Source organism: Taudactylus pleione, unplaced genomic scaffold, assembly GCF_031769625.1.
Source record: "Taudactylus pleione unplaced genomic scaffold, aTauple2 ptg000436l, whole genome shotgun sequence".
Lineage (NCBI taxonomy): Eukaryota > Metazoa > Chordata > Amphibia > Anura > Myobatrachidae > Taudactylus > Taudactylus pleione.
This window is the reverse complement of record NW_028284838.1, coordinates 3635566-3653255: the sequence shown is the minus strand read 5'-3', so window position 1 is coordinate 3653255 and position 17690 is coordinate 3635566. Positions and strand designations below refer to the sequence as shown.

The window sequence follows — 17690 nt, the reverse complement described above, 5'->3', positions numbered from 1 at the left end:
AGTGTGTACCAGCGACATTTCTGTGAACGACGTTCACAGACATATCACTACGGCTGTGCAGCACAGCTGATGGCAGATATATCTGCACATCATGCTTTGTGTACAGGGGGTCAGAAGACCACCCATACACTTGCTGCATAGGCTGCCAGGGAGGGGGCGTGATGCGACCCCCCAGCCAGCGGGATCCCCAGCCAGATAACAGATGATGGTTCTTCAGGGTGTATGAACAACCATCATCTGCAGATCAGTCGATCTGCAGATATATCTTTCAGGTGTGTACCCTCCTTTAAAGTACCAAACCAATCAGCTCCAGTCATTTCTGATGAAATCCCCATAGGGAAGAAACACGTTAGGACATTTTTTTTTTATTGTAACTTATACCAGCACATGGTATTTCTTCTATTCTGCCGGCTGCCACATTGTACTCCACCATCAGCGCCCATACAGGAAACACCGCAAACATACAATGCAGCGGCTGAAGGCAGCATAGATAATAGGAATTGGCTGCAACATTGTATCTGACCCTCTGCAAGCGCCCACAGAAGAGACACCGCAAGTACACACTGCAGTGGCTAGAGGTAGTGGAGTTAACAGGAGCCGACTTTCATAACAGTGGTTACCGGACAATCTCACAGACCCCACATTGTGGCGGTATTCCACCCATGCCTACTGATAATACAGGGTACAATCACCACACTTATTCCACCAAAAACCCGGGTCCGACCTGGGTTTTTGGACATGGTTCCAACCCAGGTCAGTCCCCGTTTACACTGCACCTTCGATCTGGGTTACTCCCAGGGCAGCCTGTTCACACTGCACCCAGGTCTGGTCTGCTAAACCTGTGAGGTCATAAAAAGTGGGAGGTGACTGCTCCATAACCACCAATCAGCTCATTTTAGGCATGACCTAGGTCAGATAACCCGGGGCGCCGTTTTCACATGCACCATTACCTGGGTCCAACCCTGGTAGCTACTTAGGTTTGATTCCTGGGTCACTTGACCCGGGTTATTTTTCAGGGACCCTTTTCCAATGAGCCGGGACCCAGGTAGACCCAGCAATAACCCGTGTTTTTGCAGCAGTGTAAAAGGGGTATAGTATACAAGAGGTGAGATCCATCTTTATACCTGTAGCCGGACGAGGCTGCAGGTCTGAGTATTGCAAATGCAACTTTGTGCATAGATGTACTGCACTGTTTTGGGACTTTAAACCAGGGACAGAAGTGATTACATTTGTTTTATTATTATTTTTACCATCATTACCTCATACTATAAATTATCTTATTCCCACATATCTAAATGTACAGTTTTAAGAGTAATTGCTCTTTTCATAAACCAAAAAAAAAAGATCAATTAATTATGGTTTACAAAATTATCTATTGAGAAGGTATTGTTTTTGACGGATCAGTTTGTAATTGCTAGTATTTAGGGCCTGATTCAGACCCGGACGCAAGTGGCCGTTCGTACGTTCGGCGTACGTGCCGAAATATGTTAATTTAAGCGCTCGCACGTAATTTCGAACGCAGCTAAACTTCCTCCCCAAAGTCTACCGACCCCTCCTCTAGCTAACGAGCGAGCCAAATAGCGAGCGTACATCCCCAATGTGGCTTGCAGGGAACGCACGCACAAGTACAAACCGGAAGTGGGCCTGTCAGATTCCGATTACCTGCTCGTGCATTCTGCCTACCTCCTTCAATCGTATCATGCCAATCAATATATCAATTAGCTTAATTGCTCTTCACATGTGTAATTTTTTATTTTTTTTGTATTTCAATAAACTTTACTCTTGTCCGTGTTTGTGTTTACCCGCAGAATACGTACGGTTTAAACAATGGTTCTACTTCAGGGTCCATAGGGTATCCACAGGATACCTTGGGGTATAGGTGTGACGTCAGTCGCAGGGCACCAAAGAGTTAAGCTTTCAGCCTCCCAGGATGCACTAGGTCCCCCTCCTATACCCCGCCCCCGAGCCAAGGCACCTCAGTTTAGTTTGGTGCCGGAGTCGGGTGCACCTGTTGGAGTGGGGGCTAGAAGAGCCCCTGAAGCTTATTCTTCATGCAGCTGTGGCTGCACAACTGGATGAACAGCATGGACAGTCAGTCCTGACGTCCATGCTGTCTTCCCTACACCCCGCCGGTACCAGAACGCCGGTACTGATCCGGGGATGCTGGTGGGCGTCTGGGGTCACAGCTAGCGGTGACCCCAGATGCTCCGGACCATGGCCGGATTCAAGGGGGACAGAGGTAAGCAGCGGGGTCCCGCGGTGGGTCCCCGCTGATCACATGGTCCTAAGTCCCCAGGCAGGGGGCTCCCTGGGGACTGGCTGCAGCGTGGAGCCAGGCGACCAACCTGCGCTTCCACTACCCCCTGGGACAGCGGACCGCAGCAGAGCGGTAGCGCTGCGGCGTCCCAGGGGTTAAATGCATGCCAGGGGAGCGCGCCTTCCCTGTCTCACAGCCGGCGCCTCCCCCGCTGCACACAGCCCTCTCTGCATGCTGCCGACTGGTCCTGTGGCAGCGCTCCTCCCCCAGGCCAGCCTCCTCTCTGCTCCTCGGCGGCCATCTTCTCCAGAACGCATGGTGAACGCTGCTGGAAGCGCTGGAAGGAAGCATCGTGGTCTGGGTCCCCCCGCATACCTCTCCTCCGCTGTGGTCAGGTCTGTGTATGCAGCGCTGTGTCCTACCAGGCCCTGTGTCTGTGTAGTTGAGTGATCAGCGCTGTTAGTGCAGGAATTGTTATTTTTCTGCATTGTATGTGACTGTGCTAGTGCTGCTGCCTGTAATCTTTTCTCTCTAAACTGTCAGCTTTATTACTGTCCCTGTTCTTTCTGCTAAAGCCCTTGCGGTGCGGTGCTGCAGGGTGGTCTCTCGCCTATTTAATACTTAATTGGTGAGAGAGGTCACATACGTGGTGCCATCATGTCTGAAAGTGATTTTCCCCTCCGGCTACAGTGTACCACGTGCAAAGTACCGTTAGCGGAGGGGGAGGGTAGCGCGGAGGGCCTTTGCCGGCAGTGTTTGTCCATGGCGCGGCCTATTACGGTTACAGCACCGGTACAGGAGCCGCCCTGGGCTTGTTTCGCTCAGGCGTTAACAGCTTTAGTGGGCCAGTTAGCTCCGCAGCCCGCGTTTACTCCGATGGGTTTGTCCCAGCAGTCTGTGGTGTCGTCACCCATGCAGGGGTTCCCACGACAATTGGTGGTACCCCACAGTCTCCCTATTTCCCCGCTCCCGGGTTCTCAGGAGCCAGCGTGGGTTAACTCCCTGACGAGTTCTGTACAGCACTTGTCGGATGTGTTGCAAGGGGAGTCTGTGATGCGGTCTCATAAAAGGCCGGTGGCGTCTCTGTCCGCTCCTTATGAGGATGACGAAGGGACGTCTGATGATGGGGAGATTCTAGATCCTTACGATCAGGAACCTCTCCATACTAAGGACGCTGATGCTAAGTCCAAAGTATATATTCCTGGACTTATTCGGGCGGTCCGCACAGCCTTGGTGATTGAGGACGAAGTTCCCCCAGCGGCTAAATCTAAGTATGCCTTTTTCAAAGATGTGAAGGGCGATGCCACAGTCTTTCCTCTTTCGGGTCAGTTGGTGGACCATTTAGAGGAGGCGTGGAAACAACCTGGCAAAAGATACCAGCCGCAGAGATGCCTGGCGGTGGCTTATCCGTTCGCGGATAATTATTTTGCGAAGTGGGAATCCCCTCCACAGGTGGATTCTCACGTGACCCGTCTTGTCCGTAGTGCCACATTGCCGATGCCATCCATGTCCTCCCTTAAGGATGCTACGGACCGCAAGGTAGAAATCTGCCTGAAGTCCGCTTATTCCCTTGCAGGGGGGGCAGCACGGCCGGCTATGGCCATTTGCTGGGTTGCCAGAGCGATGGAGCGCTGGGCGGATTCATTAGAGGCTTCTTTTGAATCCGACTGTCCGGCCGATCAGGCGGAGTTGATTGGCAATCTCCGTGATTCGGCCACCTACATCAACGAGGCGGCTCTAGACATTAGTACTCTGGTGTCTAGAATTTCTTCAGCAGCGGTAGCTGCTCGTCGCACCTTGTGGCTGCGATCCTGGAAGGCGGACGCAGATTCCAAGAAAGGTCTGGAAGCGTTGCCGTTTACCGGAGAAGTTCTCTTCGGTCCGGATCTGGATAAGATTGTGGCCACGCTGGCGGCAGCCAAATCTGCCTGTCTCCCGTCGGCCGCTGCTCCTTCTGGTTCGGGACCATCGTCCTTTCGGTCATCTAGAGCCCAGGGCAGGCCCAAACCACAGTCGTTTCCTCGACAGGCTGGCCCTAAGAAATCGGTCAAGCCCCGGAAGCAGGCATGGAGTACCAGACGTCCGGCCCCCAAGCCAGATGGCAAGCCTGCGGCCTGACGGTCCGGGCCTCCCTTTGGGGGATCCCAGGGTGGGAGGCCGCCTGCTACAGTTCGCCCAGTGTTGGTCGACTACTACGACAGACACTTGGGTTCTGGAGGTGGTTTCCCACGGATACGCCCTCTCCTTCCGGCACAGACCCCCGGCTCGCTTCTTCACCACGGGTCTCCCATCAGACCGGAACAAGGCTACGGAGCTGCGGAAGGTATTGCACACTATGCTCCAGGCTGGAGTTATAGTGGCGGTTCCATTCTCCCAGAGGGGCCAGGGTTTCTATTCAAATCTATTTTTGGTACAGAAACCCAATGGGTCATATCGTCCGATTCTCAACCTCAAAGCACTCAACAAGTCTTTGCGGGTCCCGAAGTTTCGGATGGAGACCCTACGGTCCATCATTCTGGCGCTGGAACCTGGGGACTACTTGGTGTCATTGGACATACAGGACGCTTACCTGCATGTCCCTATTCTTTGGCGCCATCAACAGTTCCTCAGGTTTGCAATCAGCAGCGACCACTTCCAGTTTCGGGCGTTACCTTTTGGCCTGGCAACAGCACCACGTGTTTTCACCAAGGTGATGGCGGTCATGGCGGCTTCTCTGCGGCTGCAGGGAGTCCGCATGTTGCCGTATTTGGACGACCTGTTATTGGTGGCAGGATCTCCAGAGCTCCTGTTACGCCACTTGGACCTGACCATTGCACTGCTGCAACGGCACGGCTGGCTAATCAACTGGCAGAAGTCCACTCTAATCCCGTCTCGGAGGATTCTGCATCTTGGAGCCTTATTGGACTCGGGACAGCAAAGGATCTTCGTGACGGAGGACAAGATCTCTGCTTTACAGTCAAGGGTGCGCAGTTGTCTGCACAGCCGCCGGGTGTCCTTACACTCGGCGATGAGGTTACTGGGCTCCATGGTGTCGGTGTTCGACATGGTGGAATACGCCCAGTTTCACTCCAGACCTCTGCAGCACCTGATCCTGTCCAAGTGGAACGGGCTGACTCAGTCTCTGAAGTCCCAGACGATTGTGCTCACCCAGGAGGTTCGCCTGTCCCTTACGTGGTGGTTACAGACGACCCACCTCAACAAGGGACGTCCGTTCTGGGTTCCAAATTGGGTCCTGTTGACAACGGACGCCAGTCTTCGGGGCTGGGGAGCAGTTTCGGGTCCACACTTGTTCCAGGGCAGGTGGACGCCGACAGAAGCGGAGCTTCCAATAAATATCTTGGAACTCCGTGCGGTCTTCAATGCTCTCCAGCAGGCACAGCGGTTTCTCCAGGGTCGCCCGGTGCAGGTCCAGTCGGACAACGCTACCACCGTGGCCTACATAAACAGGCAAGGAGGAACTCGCAGTCGGGCGGCTCTCGTAGAGGTCTCTCGGATCCTGGTTTGGGCGGAGCGCAATCTTCCGGCCATATCAGCGGTTTTCATCCCGGGAGTGCTCAATTGGGAGGCGGACTTTCTAAGTCGCCAGGACGTTCATCCGGGGGAATGGTCCCTGCACCCGGACGTTTTTCAACTACTGGTGGACAGGTGGGGTCTTCCAGAAATCGACCTCATGGCGTCCCGGCACAACAACAAGTTGCCGGTGTACGGGTCTCGCACAAGAGACGAAGGGGCGTCTCTGGTGGATGCTCTGTCCGTCCGGTGGACGTTCCGGTTCGCATACCTGTTCCCTCCGGTCTCCCTTCTTCCACGGGTAATCCGGAAATTCAAACAGGAAGGAGGGACGCTCCTGTTGATAGCTCCCGCGTGGCCCAGACGGCACTGGTTCTCAGACCTTCAGGGTCTGTCCGTGGACATTCCTCTGCGGTTGCCGCTACGACCGGACCTTCTGTCTCAGGGTCCTTGCCTTCACCCGGACCTAACTCGGCTGTCTTTGACGGCGTGGCTGTTGAGACGGCCATGCTGAGGTCCCGGGGGTTTTCCAGCTCTGTGGTGCGTACCATGTTACGAGCTCGGAAACCGTCTTCCGCGAGGATATACCATCGCGTGTGGCATACGTTCTTCCAGTGGTGTCGACCGAGAGGTTATGCACCGCGGGAGTTTCGTCTGTCTCGGATTCTCGCCTTCCTGCAAGCGGGACTAGATCATGGGCTTCGCCTTGCTTCTTTGAAGGTACAGGTTTCGGCCCTATCTGTCTGGTTTCACCGTAGGATTGCTACAATCCCGGATGTGCGCACCTTTATGCAGGGTGTTCTCCGCATTCAGCCGCCCTTTGTTCCACCTGTGGCGCCTTGGGATTTGGCTGTGGTCCTGAGGGCTCTCCAAGGACCGCCGTTTGAACCACTGGGCTCAGTGGATCTTAAATGGCTAACAGCTAAGACTGTTTTCCTTCTGGCCATTGCTTCGGCCAGACGTGTTTCTGAGTTAGGGGCTCTTTCTTGTAGACCCCCTTTCTTGGTTTTTTATGGGAACAGGGCAGTGCTCCGCACTCGGCCCGAGTTTCTTCCCAAAGTTGTTTCCCAGTTTCATATTAACGAGGAAATAGTTGTTCCGGCCTTTAACTCACCGGGTCTTTCCGTGGGTGAGGCCTCTTTGGATGTTGTGCGGGCCTTAAGGACTTATGTTGACCGCACTTCTTCGTTTAGGAAGTCGGACGCTTTGTTTGTCCTCTTTGGCTTCCGTAAAAAGGGTTGGCCTGCTTCAAAGCAAACTTTGGCAGCCTGGATCCGTATGGCTATTTCTGAAGCTTATCTTCATGAAGGCCTACCGGTCCCTCCTTCTCTGAAGGCTCATTCCACTAGGTCTGTGGGTCCTTCGTGGGCAGCTCGACGTGGTGCCTCGGCAGTTCAGATCTGCAAGGCTGCTACGTGGTCTTCTGTCCATACCTTCGTGAGGTATTACAGGTTTGACACCTTCGCCTCTCAGGATGCTTCCTTCGGGCGGCGGATTCTCCTTTCTGCACAGGAGCGTCCCCACCCTTAAAGGATACTGCTTTGGGACATCCCCAAGGTATCCTGTGGATACCCTATGGACCCTGAAGTAGAAAATATGAGATATGGTAAGAACTTACCCTTGTTATCTCTATTTCTACGAAGTCCATAGGGTTCCACAGGACTCCCGCCCTGTCGCACCTGTGCTGCAGATGGGCTTTGCTCTGGTCACCGGTTTTCCGTCTCCCTCTGGTGAGAATGTGATTCTTGTATGTGTCCAGATCTTTGTTCTCTCTCTTCCTTCTCCTCCTCCGGCCTATGGCTTGGTAACTAACTGAGGTGCCTTGGCTCGGGGGCGGGGTATAGGAGGGGGACCTAGTGCATCCTGGGAGGCTGAAAGCTTAACTCTTTGGTGCCCTGCGACTGACGTCACACCTATACCCCAAGGTATCCTGTGGAACCCTATGGACTTCGTAGAAATAGAGATAACAAGGGTAAGTTCTTACCATATCTCATATTTTTTCTTTTGCCAAAATACATGTTTGAGCCAATAATCCATTCGTTTTCCGTGTTTTTACCCACGCATATTTTACTGGGTTCATTTCTTTATTTAAATTAGCTTACGCATGTCACTGCATCAAGCCTATAATAGATTTTTGGGCCTGTCGAACACATGACTCGTACACTAACCAATAGAATGGTTCCTGTTAATTTCCCAACTACATTAGCCAATCAAAATTATTTTCTGGTCTTTATTAAAACTGTTTTATTAAAAATACACCATTGTCATCATGAGAGCCTCTGCATTCACCAAGCGAGAGCTTCTGGTTCTTACAGAGGTGATGGACAGGCGTATCACCAGCCAGCCTCCCCCCATCAGCAATCGGGAGAAGCGTGCCGCCTATGCGGAGGTTCGCGGCCACCTGCGTTCCTTCGGCTCACGCCGACAGATCGGCCAGCTGGAGCGCAGGTGGTCCGACCTTCAACGGCGGACGCCCCGCTTGCTGGCATGCTTTCGCATGCGTATAGCGGAAAGTAAGATGTTTTTTTTTGTTTTCCTGTTTATCTTTGTGGCCCTATCTGCGTGTGCATGTTTTCTTGTTTGGCCTGTTTATTATTTGCACTCATATCTGCGTGTGCATGTTTTCTTGTTTGGCCTGTTTATTATTTGCACTCATATCTGCGTGTGCATGTTTTCTTGTTTGGCCTGTTTATTATTTGCACCCATATCTGCGTGTGCATGTTTTCCTTTTTTTGGGTTAAACAATTAGCATTTAGCAAGGTGATGTTCTAAACTAACCTCAATTTGTTTCCCATCATTTAGGGGCCGAGCGAAGACTATGGCGTCATCGCCGGCCAAGACGGTGCTCTCGTCCCCTCTCCCCAACCCCCAGCCAAACCTCCTCTCCCCAAAATTCCCCCTCCACCCCAGCCTGCCCAGACCCTGTCGCCCATCCCTCTTGGCAATTTCCCCTCCATCCCAATTCCCCCTCCCCTCAACCCACCCATCTCTTGACCACCCCTTCTCCCGAATCTGTTATAACCCCTCCCACCTCCTTGGGAAATGTGACCACCTCCGAGGAGGACGATGGAGTGGATTTGGGGCCAGCCGTCATTCACAACGGTATGTTTCCCTTTTATCCTTTTTTGGTAAGGAAAATGTGTTGATGTAATCCTTTGTCTGTGCCTTTTCCTTTTTTTTTAATTTATAAAGTTTGGTTATATATCTGTTTGTATTTACATTTCACAGCTGATTTCCCCATACACATATCCCACATGTCAAAACAGTCAAACTTGTATCTCTGGTTTACGGTTGCTATTTTTTTATGGTTTTTTGTTTTTTCATTTTTTTATTGTTCAAGGTTTTTTTTTTAATGTGGTTTTTGCAACACTATTGTCACTTTTTGCTAAGTCTATTTTGCTTGAGTATTTTTTTAGATTCATAAATTATGGATTCATTTTAGTAAGCACCACAATTTTCTAACCCACAGAGGACCAGAGGCGTTTGGCGGACCTAGTCGGGTGCGTCCAACTGATGCGGGGGCACGTGATCGGCCTGCTGGTGGTCCTGGATAGGATGGCGGGGATCCTGTGGCCCTAATTTTTTTGTTTTTCCACCAAATTATTTTTCTGCAATAAAAAGTTAAATTTTGAATACAGTCTCATTCCTTGTCTCAAAATCTTAGATTGTTTAAACTTACATAAGTAGACTCTTGCAGCAAGTATTTGAAAGTACTGTCACTAAGATTGTGTTATGATGTTTTTTTAAAGCAGACACGTGAAACAGCTAACACTAACAATAGGTTTTGAGAGTTACCAGATGTTTTTTTGTTGTTTTTTTTAAATTTACATGTAAAAATTTTGAGGTAAACCTGCTTAGGCCGAGATTCCAAAGCATACTGATTCTACATAATACCTTTTGGTGTTGGTTTTTACCCACAAAGCATAGTTAAATAATGAGCAAATTGACACATTACAGGATTAGCCATTAAGCAAATTTTCCTTGGGTGAACCTGCTTACACTTGCTTGTAATGTTGAAAAAAATTGTTTGGATTCAAAAAAACAAAAATTTATTCACCACAAAATAAAAACACAAAGTGTTGGTTCACAAATAATACACACAGTGATAACAAAATGTAAAAACCAGCAAACACCATAATAAAAAATAAACTAAAAATCAAGAACTGGTTGACGAATGAGCATGCCAACATGATTCCACAAATGTTGCGTTTCCAAATTGGGTCCAGAATATATATCCAATGTGGCCCCATGAAGTAATTTTTTGGGAGCAGGAAGCAGTCATCGTTTCATTCCAAAAGATTATGAAATAAAACACAAGATGGGAAATAAAAAAACGATTAATTTGATGGTAAAAAAAAATCCTTTCGACATTGTGTCAAATAACTTATTTTGTGCCAATAATTACCTAAAGAATCTGGCCACCACATCATCGCGTATGGCCCCCCCACATACTGACCTCTGACCAACCTCGGGGGGGCCATCCTCAGGCAAGGCATCCTCTGGCTGCATTGGGACACCATTCCTTATGGCGATGTTGTGAAATATCCCACACAGGACCACAATTTTCGAAACCATATCCGGAAAATACATGAGTTCGCCACCAGAGCGGTGGAGGCATCTGAATCGGCCTTTTAAAAGGCCGATACAGCGCTCCACCACTTGCCTGGTGGCTGTAAGTGCGGAATTAAAATTACTTTGTGGGCCTGGTGTGGGAGCCAAATAAGGAGTGAGCAGCCAGGGCGTGCAAGGGTAGCCACTGTCTCCTGTGAAAAAAAAGTGACAACATCAGGAACACTGTGTATCAAGCTTTGCATTGGTATGTACTAAAGGTCTCCACTTACCCAGAAGCCACGCATCACCAGCTTGTAGGTTGTCTAATTTTTGCCATATCCCTGATTGCCGGATGACGAATGAGTCATGTGCACTCCCGGGTAATTTTGCATTCAGGGACAGGATCTGGAGGGAGGCATCACATACCACCATTACATTCAGTGAGTGATAGTGTTTTCGGTTCCTAAAAATGGCCTCCAGCCGTGCTGGAGGCTGAAGTGGTATGTGAGTACCATCCACAACCCCTATGATGTGTGGGAAGCCAGCTATTTGGTAAAAATTGGCCTTGGCCACACTAAGGGAACCCATATCCAAAGGCATTTTAATAAAATGATGGAGGTGCTTGAAAAGGGCCTCCATCACTGCCCTCAGGATCCTTGAAAAGGAGGATTGGGATATTCCCGCAACTATTCCCACCGTGGTTTGAAAGGATCCTGAGGCACAGAAATGTAACACCGCCATAAATTGCGTAAGTAGTGGTATTGCTGTAGGACTGTCAATTTGCCACTCAAGATCACTCTCTATTAATGAGAGAGTGTATATGATGATTTGGGGCGGAAGACGGTAGCGCCTTAACACCTCATCATCGGGCATTCCAAAAAGGGTGACACGTGTTCTATATATCTGGGGCCTTGCACGCCTACGATGCCTACGCCTGGGACGAGATTGAGGTTGGTTGGCTTCCGGGAGCATGGCCACAACAATCCGACCAAGATCAACCTGAAATGGCAAGAAATTAAGTTAAGGTTTGTTTCCCCCAAAAAAGATCGAAAAATACTTATCTTTACGATACAATCCAAAGATGCTTACATGCCGGGGAATTGTCATGATTTCCCAAACCTAAAAATCAAAAGACCAGAACAAGGACAAAATTTGTGTTGTCCATTTAGGATTCTTAATTTTGTAAAAGGCAAAACATAAAAGGGGATAAACACACATTTCTCCAAAGATCAAACCGACATTGCGCCGACTTCCACAATTTGGGCCCCAAACAACAACCAAGATTGTGAACGGTAAATATCTCCCAATTTAGCTAGAGAAAATAAGCCGAAAAAAATGCGCTAATTAGTTCGCAATTTAACTAGAAAAAATAAGCTGACAAAAATGCGCTAATTAGTTCGCAATTTAACTAGAGAAAATAAGCCAACAAAAATGCGCTAATTAGTTCGCAATTTAACTAGAGAAAATAAGCTGACAAAAATGCGCTAATTAGTTCTCACATTTATGATCCACAAAAACACAGAAAAAAACAGTAATGTCCACAAAAGATGCGTAAAAAAAGACAGGAACATTTAACAAACAAATGAAAATCCAAACTTACCAATACAGGATATAGAAGTCACAGAACAAAAAGGTTGTTGGGGCAGAGCCAAAAGAAACCTACAAAAGGAGAAATAAAAAAAATTTTTGGGACCCAAAAAACAAAAAAGGATAGCCAAATTTAACAAAAGGAAGACGGTAAAAAAACTTACCAAAAAAATACACCATAACTAAAAGAACCACACCAAAAAAAGCGAACGGAAAGTTAAACACAAAAAAAAATGCACAGAAAAAAACACCAAACACCGCCAAATACAACTCCCGCCAACAATCCACTCCGACCAACGTAACCTCCAACAAACAACACCCGCCACCTACACTCGAGTCGGCCAAAGCCATAAATAGTGTTTCTTTTCCCGCTCAAATTAAGGACGGATCATAGGAACGCACAATCAATGATGCGGACGAATAATAAGGACGCATGTATAAATACGTCACGACCAAAAAAAAACGGTCTGGTGTATTTCTTGTTTTGTAATGAAAAATGGCTACAGACCAGCCAAACAATGGCCAAGAGGCGGCCGGTAAGTATTTCTGGCATTTCTAATCAAGGATTATTTTGAGCCAGAATATAGTGAAAGTTGGGCAGCTAAAATTTAACAATTTTATTGAAAATAGGTGTTGAGGATGACATGGAAGAGGCTGCTGGGCCCAGTATTCCGGACAAAGCTGGGAAAAAGAAAAGGCAGCCACAATTCACAAGAAAGGAGATAGAGGTTTTTGTTCAGAAGTGTGTGGACATCCTGCCACAGGCAGACAGGAATATGGGTGCAAGCAAGAAGTGGAGAATGTGGGAGGAGATAGCCAGTGCTGTCAATAGGGTGGGTGATTATGTCCGTCTAGCCCGGGATGTCAAACGGCGGTAAGTAAAAACTTGACCACCCAAAAAAAAAACAGGGTCAAATAATGCAGGAATAATGCCTACTTTTTCACCCACAGATGGCAAGACTTCAAATATCGCCTAAAGCAAAAAATGGCTGACAGGGCTAGGCATGCAAGGGGGACAGGTGGGGGTCCCACCCCTGTGTCATTGGAGTTTAATGATTTGGAAGAGCTGGCACAGGGATGTGTGCAGGATGTGGAGGTGTTTGGCATGTCCAACATGGATACAGACATGCCAGACTTTGCGGCTCCTCATGTTGTCCCAGGTAAATGTTGTGATGTAACCAACTCTGAAATGTTAATGTGACAATATGTAGATTGTAATGTTCCTCTTTTCTCTTTTTTCTCACAGAGACACAGGCGGATGAGTCTGCTCCAGAGGGGAGCCTTGGCCGCAGAATTTCTGCTGGCTCTGCAGGGGAGGAACCAGTACATCCGGCTGAGGACCCTGCAGAAGCCAGTCCTGGGCAATCCCCCTCGCAGGCAGTGGCACTACTCACAGAACTCAATTTTAAATCGGATTCCCGTACGGAGATTCTGCAGAGGATGGACGCCAGTCTGCTACGGGTGGCTGAGGCCCTGGAGCAAAATGCTGCGGCCAGCGTGACCATTGGTCAGGCCCTGGCTGAAAATACAAGGGCCAACATCCAAATCGCCAATGCCCTGGAGCAGCTCATTCGCCAGCACATGGTGGAGCCGACCTCCCTTCCTGCCGGAACATTAGGATCCTCCACCTCTGGCACAACAACAGCCATTCCTCCAAATGTGCCTAGCCCTGTGCCTAGTCCAGAGGCCACAACATCTGCCTCTGGACAGGCCAGCCAGAGGACATCCCGGAGCCGGTCTGGCGCCCACCCTACCCCAGCCAAACGGGGAAAGAAACGATGACAGCACTGGCTACGTTGCCCACACTCCTCCTGTGCTTGCCCCATATTCCTTTCTGGCCAAAACTTCCCTCTCCTTTCTTGTGAATTGTTTTTTTTATTTTTTTATTTTTTGTACCAAAAATATCATTTTAAAAAAACAAATGTACCAAAGATTAGTGGGTAACTAACAATGACCCCAAAATTGTACGTGAAAATGCACATGATTTGTTTTAAAATGTGTTTTGAAAATAAAACCTACAAATGGTTCTCAACTGTATTGTGACATTAATTTCAAATAGGTTTCTAGTTAATCCTGTCCCACAAGGAAAAAACGAAATCTTAGCTTTGGAGTTCCAAAAAATCAAGGTTTAAAACAAAATGTTACTTTAAGGAACACTTTGGTAAAAAAAAAAAAAACTCCAGCCCAATGCAAAAGGTTACAATGCACACAAACATGATGACAATATTGTTACAATATCCAAAAACACTAACAAAATTGTAAAATACATTCCTACAAAAAAACGCAAATTGATTGTGTAATCCTGAAATTAGCAGCCGAGATTTTCAGCTGCGTGCGGTTTTGTGCTATTCCAAAGAAAAAAAAAAAAAAAAACACATTACAAGCTGGTTTTCAATACAAAGTTGATTGTTTATCTGACAAGCCGTGATAAATCGATGAAACATCGAGGAGGCCCGGGCCAAAGGACAAGGCCATCGCCATTGTGGTCGAGTAATCCAGACCCCAAGCTGTGCGAGCAGTTTGAACGGAAAGAGGATCAGCCAGTGACGTATGTCTTGGTACGAACACATTGGACGTTCGTATGAGCTAATTTATGTACGCCCCAAAAACGCCTCGACATGGCTGCGTTTTTCCATCTCCACCCCCGTCAACGCCCGTAAAAATGGCCTGTTCTGTCAATCACATTTGACATGTCACTTCCTGTTCGCAATTTGCCGAACGAGTGACAAAAAGCTCGCAATCTGACGTACGCACATGCGCAGTGTTACACCAACGCATGCGCGGTTTCTCAACATCGGAACGCAACAAGCGTACTGCTGTTAACGAGCGGCTCTGAATGAGGGCCTTAGTCTATTTGTTCAATATAAATGTTATATTGATTATTAAATACTGTTGCATTGGATGTTTAGTCAATTCTTTTTTTTATATTGGCACATTTGCATATTATACACATTTTTTATATTATTTATTATATTTATATTCATTTGAGACGTTTTTATGCTCCAATAGCACTGTATTTCTTACTTTATTTACTCGATTCTTTTTGGTTAACAACCATTTATTACAGCTGCTTGGGGCATTTATCTAATATGATTGTAATTTCAGTACTTTTTGTAAAATTGTTTTATTCCTTCTATAGCGCCTGAGGCTATTTGTTTTTTTAATTTTTTACCCCATATATTACAGTTTAAAAATGAGAAAAATGATACATGGCTGTCACAAAAGTTCAAATAATTAAAATGCTCACATGCAGTCTGGATCAATGACATCTATCAACAAATGCCAGTGATGAGCTTCTCAGTACAGAGCTTGGCTTTAAACAGGCTTTATGCCACTGGATTTTAAGCCTGTTTCCAGAAACCCTCCCCAATAAGCGTCTGTTAATGTATCATGCTGATAAGTGTGTTTAAATGGGAAAAAATATTAAAATGACAGCTGAATTAGCAAGTTAAATACACAGCCACATTATACCAAACTGCTCTTATGCTATCTGCTGACAAATACATATATTGATGTTTAAGCTGGTTCATTAATAGTTAGATCGATTTCCAAAGTACTGTAACATCTAATGCACGAGTCAGCGTATGTAAGTATTTACTGACATGACTTTCAATGTCTATATACTGTATAGAGGATAGTAACACAAAATCAATGAAGTAGTCATAAATAATATAGACAAGTCATAGAAAATTAATTCTGTATTGCTAAAGTTCATGTTATATTTGGACTTGGTTCTGTATCGCGGGTTGGAGCATCTGACAGCTGGGATTGAAACCACATCCCCTGTATGGGTTTGCATACTTCACCACAAGATATTGGGCTCTTCACTGGCAACCAGGGACTGATCTTTTTATATAACACTAGACACCAATGACTGTGCCATTTATATTGTACAATATATGCAACTTCCAGAACTGTGCTCTGTGTTGTACAGTAACCACCAAATAATTGTCTTGTATTGTTCATTGGCCACCAGGCAGTGGGTTCTGTATTTTATACTAGCCACCAAACCTTGGGCTCTGAACTGTTCTCTGACAACTCGGCAATAGTCTATTGTATAATGGCCACCAAGATATTGGCATTGCATCATCAACTGATCACAAGAATGGAATCTGCTCTATGTTACTGGAGTGGTAAATTGCATGAGGTGGTGTTATGTAATGGTATAATATCTGTCAGGCTATTGATAAGTTCAGTGCACATCAGCATTTATAATGTGTTAGTGGTAATGGTAGGATTGACAAATGTGGCTTGCTTATGGTACTCAACAATCTCCCTCATTATGAAGACATAACACCTTTATTGAGTATATAGCCTTTAAGAACTGGCCTTTGTGGCTAATGTCAGACAGGTAAAAGGAACCCTTCAGCATTGTACACTCAGAAATGAATAGATGTGTTGTGTAATTCTGTTTCTGAAGCAGCCATGTCTTGCATTCCCAACTGAGGGCCTGATTCACTACAGATCGCAACTGCGATTACGCACGCAGTTCAACTGCGATAGTATGCAAATTAATTGTGATCGCTATGCCGTCGAGGCACTACACAAGGATGCCTACTTAGCACACATCCGTAATGTTTAGCAAGACTGCAAAACCATCGGTAACATCGAATACAATCACGGCCTCACGCACACTGGCACAAGCTCTGACCTTACTTAGGAATTGCTAACTTAATCGCACGCCATCAGGCCTCAGACTGCGCACGGCATCGCAGTGGCTAATTTATGCACACCCCTGCAACGATGTTCGAACGCACTGCGTTTCACAGACCACCCCCCCGTCACCTTCCCCAAACGGCACTTCCTGTCAATCACTCTGTGATGGGTCTGCGTAGTCACTGCGATCACAGTCTCGGTCGCAGCAGCCATTTCGCACACTGCAATGCATGTGCAGAACGAAACAGTCGCCCGATTGCATGCGTAATCGCAGTTACGAACGGTAGTGAATCAGGTCCTGAGTCATTTTTACAGAGTTAGTTCTACAACACAGGTTTGCTAGCTTATAGCCACCAAGAGTTGTAATTAATAACCACTGAGATACGCCACTGAGTTTGTGTAACGCAGTGGTTGGTGCTCGTGGCAATTAGGCCACACATGGTATGTTTACCCAATTCTTAGATTTATTGTAATTTGACAGAAGAGCAAGTAACATAAGACAACGGGATATCATGGGTGTAACAGCGGTAGGCAATCTGTGTCAAATATAGCAGCATGGAGCTTAGGTAATGCAGGATGTTGTGGTGAGTGAGTCATGAGCTGGGCAAATGCGTCAGTGGATGATAGTCCCAAAGTCCCTGTGTGGGTTGATGGTGGTGTAAGCTGCCCTCGGGGAGCAGTAAAGACTTGTGGAGACTCCGGGCACACGCAGCGGTGAATGTCAGGTTGGACTACTGCTGACTGAGCTGCGCCAGTGACTACCAGCTCAGCTCCACCTACAGGATGCTGGAGGGAGGCAGCGCAGGAACACATTCCTTCCAACAGAACCATTAGGCAACTCTACTAGGTACACTTGCGTTTCCAATTTAATTGACTGCTCAATCAATGATAGAATCATATATGCAAAAAGAACTGCCCAGGACATTTATATGTATGTATCAATAGGAATAAATAATATCTTGTGACTTTTTACTATTGGTTTGGAAAGTAATCCTCTTTGGCAACAATGTCTCTCTCCACTCTATATGCTCTTGTATTTTATTACTGACCCTCTGCCATTTGTAAAGCCAGTCACAAGTGTAATTATAACCATCAAACCGTTGTATTGCTGAAATGAAATACCACCGGC

The 17690-nt window shown here is 47.2% G+C and overlaps 1 protein-coding gene across 2 annotated transcripts in view; it reads left to right on the top strand.

The window, feature by feature from the left end:
• KCNAB1 (potassium voltage-gated channel subfamily A regulatory beta subunit 1) overlaps positions 1-17690 on the top strand; it is a 516750-nt gene that overhangs the window by 87989 nt on the left and 411071 nt on the right. The window lies entirely within an intron of this gene.